This window comes from Salmo salar, chromosome 03 (genome assembly GCF_965601325.2).
Source record: "Salmo salar chromosome 03, fSalSal1, whole genome shotgun sequence".
NCBI lineage: Eukaryota > Metazoa > Chordata > Actinopteri > Salmoniformes > Salmonidae > Salmo > Salmo salar.
The window spans coordinates 83,835,645-83,842,500 of NC_138293.1; the positions used below are offsets into that span (position 1 = coordinate 83,835,645).

General features: G+C 40.5%; 1 protein-coding gene across 7 annotated transcripts in view; it reads left to right on the forward strand.

Annotated features, from left to right (window-relative positions):
- Positions 1-403: 403 nt before the first annotated feature.
- Positions 404-6,856, forward strand: part of LOC106606600 (trinucleotide repeat-containing gene 6C protein) — a 99,533-nt gene continuing 93,080 nt past the window's right edge. For 6 of the 7 annotated variants that reach the window (XM_082972816.1, XM_082972818.1, XM_045715584.2 and 3 more), the window contains exon 1: positions 404-694. The gene's annotated coding sequence lies outside the window, so the exon portion shown is untranslated. The remainder of the gene's footprint in view (positions 695-6,856) is intronic. The other variant, XM_082972817.1, reaches the window with a different exon arrangement.

Consider the following 6,856-nt stretch of genomic DNA (forward strand, 5'->3'; position numbering starts at 1 on the left):
GTGTGTATGTGTGTGTGTTATGCAAATAGGAATGGAATGCTGGGCTGGCACAGAGAGCACTAACATGTTTGTAAGTGCTGGTGTATGATCAACATAAGATGTGTTGAAATTGTGCCCTCTGTAGGTGAAAAGTACATATCCAGCGAAGCATAAACATTGTACTTGGTTACATAACACATTAGGAACTAAACATTCTAAATCTTCAAAAGCTACAGAACTGTGAGCTCAAACACTGTATAGCTATTGCAATGCATTGCTTTCTTAATAAGCAAGTCAGAAAGGGAGAGGAAGGAAACAAGGAGGTAGAGAGAGGTTGGCCACTGTAGTTGTCATGGAAACGGCGAGGCGGAGCATGGGGAGCCTTTTTGAGTGGGACCCGTTTGTTATTGGAGGTCACGTGGCCAGTCGCTAGGGACAGAGGCACGTCCTGTACCTCGGATTGAAGCGTCGCGAGCTGCTGCTATCACTAGTTTGAACAAAATGGCTGCAGAGGCACCACTAACGAAAGCCCACTGAACGGTAGGAATTATCATCGACGATGTTTTAATGGATATCTTGGAAATACACCCTCTCCAAATATTGGATTTTGCAAGAATTTGCTCTCTTGGATTCCTCTATTTGCGAGCATTTCACAGTCGCGTGCTGTAAAACATATTTTTTTGCACTTTAAAAATGTCAGCTCATCAAAGACAAGGTAGGTTACTGAAATTGCATATGGTGTTAATTTTTATATTTAGCTGAAAAGTTACACAAGTTGCACCTATATACTTTATCTTGCTTGACATTAGCTAGCTTGTTTGCTTAAATATCGCACTTTGCAGCCATTTTTTCCTCTTTCTGACACTTGCTCTATTTCACGTTGTTTCCGAGATAATCAACATTTGCTTTGGTTGTTTGCAAATAAATTCGAGACTAGAAAACACGTTTTGAACCTAAAACTTTGCCAAATGGTTAGGACTACAGAGAGCTAACGTTAACTGTGTTGCTTTGCTACTGTAGCTTCTTGCTGCGACCGAATTATTGGTCTGTGATACGAGTATCAAGGACAGAACATCGATTATTGTCATGCAAATTACAGCTCAAATTGAATTCAAATGTACTAAAGCTCACCGTAGGAAATAAGGTAAGACGTATTGTATTTTCTAATCTTTTAACATGATTTATTTAGAGAAATATTTAGAGGGGCCGGGATTCGCATCCAAGCAACCTGATATGTGGCTGCAGCTTCCGATTGATAAACAGCATCAATTTATCAACAGTGCCTAATGCCTTCATGTTTGAGCATTGCAACATTGTTGGCAATTTTGTAAATTTGACTACCAAGGTCTTTTTATTAAGTAACTTCATTGTAATAACCACTTTAAAAAAAAAAATGTATTCATAAAATGAAACAAAACTGATCTGAAATGCAAACATATATAATGCACACTGGGAGGAAAATTATCAGTATAGTTAGGAAGATGTAACTTTGACCGTGACATTTGCATTGACCAATGAAATTCATAATGGGCTTCAACAACATCCCACATGGCATGCCGACTGGCATATGTGTTTGAAATGCTAAGCACATAGATCTGTTCTAGAGTAAGCAGGTAGGCATTCGGTACTACTGTGGTGATAAAATATACAATGTAGTCAAATACAGAAACAAAATTAGCTGGTTGGGGTCACAAGCAGGACTACTATCCAATGACCGGTACAGTAATGGGGGTGGTTAAACAAATTAGCCAAGCAATTGCGGGCTGTATCTATGAGGTTCTACACATTTGAGATTGGTGGTTTGGAAGTCCATCTTGGATCCTTTCCCATTTTTATGGCACTTCTGGTTAACTGCTTTGGCCCTGGTCTTGTCTAGAAGGGATATAGTTTTTGTCAAAATTGACTTTTCGTTGCAGGTTAGGAGAATTAGGTTAGGAAAACAACTTTTGGTGTCAAATTTGACAAGCTGCGTCCCATCTAGACATAACCTTTGGCCCTTGTGTGGTCGGAATACAGCCAATCAAATCTCTCTAGTCTAACCAAACAGACATGGCTGAAGCTGGGTCCACACTTCCAAGCTTGGTTCTCTGCTTCAGCCTGCCAGGTTTCTGTTGGTTGCTGATTTTTAAAAGGTAGCGACTAGCAAGCGTTTTCCTCCTCTTGCGTCCTCTGACATGAATACACATTTATTGTTGGTGGTAACTGCCTCCTGCTCTGGGCATGCAGTCATAATGGCAGTGCTGGGCTGCCCTGGCATGAGTCTGTCTGTCTCCCAGAGAGGATGGGGCTTGCCTGGCTGGAAGATGGGTCATGTTGCCGGAGTTGGATGTGCTCCAGAGGAAGGTTGCTTTATTGTTCACAAGGCTTTGTTTATTTGAATAGAGACATACAAGCACTGGGTTATTTGAGAAAATGGATAGACCCATCAGATGTTGCAGCAGTTTAGCTTATGCTAGTCAACACCCGTCCCTAGATGTGTTTATAGGAAGAGGTCCCGTACCATTATTTCAGCGAGAGGGACTCCATGGCACAATGAGCTGTTCTTCTACAGTTGGAATCCTTTGAACTGTCAAGATGTCATAATCTCTTTTAATTGAAACACTTTTTCTCTTCTTGTATCCCCTTATCCCTGTGACATCTGTCATTACACTGTCTTCACGGTCACTTGACATCGACCACCCCACACACACACACTCTTAATGCTCTGATTACTATACAGATCAGGTCTTAGGCCTGCATTCAGTTACTCTCCTCAGCTGGGCATAGACACAGTGGCTTGAGAGCTAGGTTAGGTTTCTGTGGCATCTCTGGCAGTTTGGCTTCCAGGGTAGTTGTTTGCCTTTGAAATGACTAACCTTGCTCTTTGTGAAATGCTCTGATGTCAAACTGTTTCTTAGAGATAGGTTTACATGTTTTGACTTTGCATGCCACACTATTGGCTAACCAGGACAGGATCTCTGAGGTAATGGTTTTGATTGGCTCTATTTGTTACAAGTTAGCATTGTTGATAGTCCCAAATTATTCCCTGATCTGCCCCTCAGAGATTTGCCAGGCAAGGCCTAGAAGAAGAACACGCGAATATCAACAACTCAAAAACTGTCAGAAGAATCCAAAGTTGTTATTAATCAGGTTTGAATAAGTACAAAGCGATCGAAGCACAGATCAGCATAACTAAAGCGTATCACTCTCCTAGTCCCGACTCAGCAGTTTGGTCCTCAGGCGTTCTCCAAGCAGCCAGAAAGGCAAATTCATTCTTGATAATTGAGTGCCATACAAGTGGATGTAGTAGGCTGAATATGAAGTATAGTGTATAGTATATCTTCACATGAATCATTAAATCTGATTCTGAATACCTCCAACACCCAGCAGGTTCTGTCGCTAACTAGTCATTAGCTCAATTCTATTAAACATCTTTTTGTTGATGATCTAAAGAGTGCACCTTTTCATTCTTTGTCACGTGGTTTCATATGCTAGTGTAACTAAGCACTCAACAGCCAGTCTGTTTGATTTGACAGATATTCTTGCACTAGATTATGTCGTTTGCATTCAGCTCACACAGTGAACTGCAAATTCAAAAAGTTGTGCAGACTTGCAAGGGAAATATCACAGTTTGGGAAGGAACCACACTTGAAGATATTCTACCCACTATTAGAATCTCTCTGTTCTAGATTAAACATCGATCTCAGTGGGAGATATGCTAGTGATTTTATAACTGCAAATTCAAAGAGTTGTACAAGCTGGCAATGGAAATATCACAGTCTGCAAACCTCACTTTGAGATATTGTCCAAGATATCCTAGTGAATTCATAAATGGATATGGACGTCCATCCTCCTATCTAGGCTACCAGACTTGAAACGGAATGGACACCATCTCTTCTGATAAGATGTAGACTAGACCTAGCATACCTCTGAAGCGCAATCCTTCTGTTTCCTTATAAACAACTCATTCCCCTTATAATGTCATCATTGACTTTTCCCTATTACGGGCAGCACTCATTCAATGGCACCATGTTGGTAAACGTTAGGCCAGGTTTAACGAGCCATGAAGCTGGCGCTGGGGCTTTTCTCCCTGCTAACGCATGTTCACTCCCAGAGGGGCCGAGCTCTGGGGCAGAACACTTGTCATTCTCCAAGTAGACCTAAATGAGGCAAAAGGGAGATTATTGAAAGGCCCTTGAAGTGAACAGTAGGGTTTGTCCCCCTGAGGTCTGACTGAAGGCTTGGCTTTTTTCTTCGTAGACTTCTGAAGAGAGGCCCACTTGAGGTGACCAATTTGTGAGTCATCCACTGATTCCACTCTCTATCTAACGGCCTCTCAAGCCCAGTGTCAGTACTTCAATAGACTTTATATCCTTTAGCGTTGTATGTAAAAATATTTTGTATAATATTCTTTTTTTAAATTACACTAAGAAATGCAGACTAGGCTACTTGGCCAAAGAGGGCCATTGAACATGTTAATGGGAGTTAGCTCATCAGTTGAACATTCAGCAAGTCTAGCAAGATGTTTTATTGAATTCACACAAAGTTCTGGAGTTCTTCTTCACCCGCTTCAGTAAAAATTGTTCCTGACTCCCCAGCCCTGCACAAAGACAGCATTTATTACGTTGATCGGTCTTAATTTAGTCTTCTTGCTACGTGAGTACATACAGCCCTTTCACTATTCAGACCTGCTGGATAATGGCTTTTTATGAAGATGAATGTGGAAACGGAGCAAGTGCTACGTGATTGGAGTCTAATAAGTTATTTTGTTGGCGACGTTCTGTGATCTATTGGAGCAATAAATAGTTTGACCGGGCTCGTGAAACGGCTGCTCCGGTTACTGACGGAGAGGATGAAAGTCATCGGGAACTTCAACTGCTGGAGCCGATCCATAGATTTTATTTCTGGAGGCCTGCTAAGAGTGCCAGGAGGAGTGGAGCATCTGACAAATCTCCTGTCCTTGTGGATCAGCCCTGGCCAGAGCATTAGCATGACATCATAGAGAATAGCTTGCAGTTGTTGGAAGAGGGAGATCCTCTTCGCTATGTTAGAGGAATAACTATTGCCCAGTTGTTGTTTTTTTCTCTTTCCTTATACAGTACCACTCAAACGTTTGGACACCTACTCAATGCTGTTATCAAGGCAAAGAGTGGCTACTTTGAAGAATCTCAAATATAAAATATATTTTAATTGGTTTAACAGTTTTTTTTTTTTGGTCACTACATGATTCCATATGTGTTATTTCATAGTTTTTATGTCTTCACTATTATTCTACAATGTAAAAAATAAAGAAAAACCCTTGAATGAGTAGGTGTGTCCAGACTTTTGACTGGTACTGTGTGTGTGTGTGTGTGTGTAGATATCTCTCTCACACACACGTGCTTGTTTCATGAGCTAAAATGAAAGATCCCGGAAATGTTCCATACGCACAAAAAGCGTATTTCTCTCCAATTTTGTTTAAATCCCTGTTAGTGAGCATTTCTCCTTTGCCAAGATAATACATCATTTTTACATTTACATTTTAGTAATTTAGCAGACGCTCTTATCCAGAGCGACTTACAGTAGTGAATGCATACATTTCATTTCATGCATTTTTTTTGTACTGGCCCCCCCGTGGGAATTGAACCCACAACCCTGGCGTTGCACACACACCATGCTGGCGTTGCAAAAACCATGCTCTACCAACTGAGCCACAGGGAAGACCCTGTGGCTCACATGTGTGGCATATCAAGAAACTGATTTATCAGCATGATCATTACACAGGTGCACCTTGTGCTGGGTACAATAAGGCCACTCTAAAAAATGCAATTTTGTGTCACAACAATGCCACAGATGTCTTAAGTTTAGGGAGCGTGCAATTGGCATGCTGACTGCAGGAATGTCCACCAGAGTTGTTGCCTCCAAAGTCGTTTTAGAGAATTTGTCAGTATGTCCAACCGGCCTCACAACCGCAGACCACGTGTAACCGCCCAGGACCTCCACACCCGGCTTCTTCACCGGTGGGATCGTCTGAGAACAGTCACATTTAGTAATTTTAAGTCCCACCCTTCAGCTACCACCAACCCCTACCATCTATCTCTGAACACCATCCAGTTTTGATTTCTATTTGCCACATTTTTCAGCTGTGATGTTTCACAATAGTTCTGAACCTTTATATTCTCAGTTTCTACAGATTGTAAATTAAACATTTTTCTTCACAGTATTATTATATTATTGGTGAATTGACTATGACTTTTCAAATCACCCAGCAGTGCTATTTGCAGAGTTGGCTCCAGGTAAATTCTTCAGCCATTCCTGAACCTGCGACCAAAAACAATCTACATATTTGACAGTACCAAAACAAGTGATCTAATGATTGTCTCTTCGCAGCAAAATCTGCAGTGTTGGGATGGTTTTATCACCCATTAATATAACATTTAATTGGTTGCAAGAATTTTGTATAATTTAAATTGAAAAACAAAGTTTTGAATCTGGCGTCGTTTTGTGTATAAGTTAATAAACCATGTGCCATGGAATCGGGACATCGGAAATCTCTTCTCAACTATCTTGCAATCTATATGGCACAGCTGTCACTTTTGTTGTTGTCCTGAAATGAAACTGGTATACTTTTTATCACAATTTTCTTTAACCAATTTTGGTCTTTAATGCAGGGCCAACAGAGAAGTTCCTTACTTTCTCCCCTTCCAAGTGCTTCTTCCATTTTTGTGGTAATGCTGCAATTAGTTGGTTTTAATTTTAGATTGAGCAGACATTTATGTTAGCTGCATGTGTGACAACTCAACCAGTCCTATAATTTACAAAGTAAATTATCATTTAATAATTTATTTTCAAATTATATATTTTCTTGATCAATTAGTATATTTCAGTTTAACCATTAGTATTTGTTGTAATATTTGTT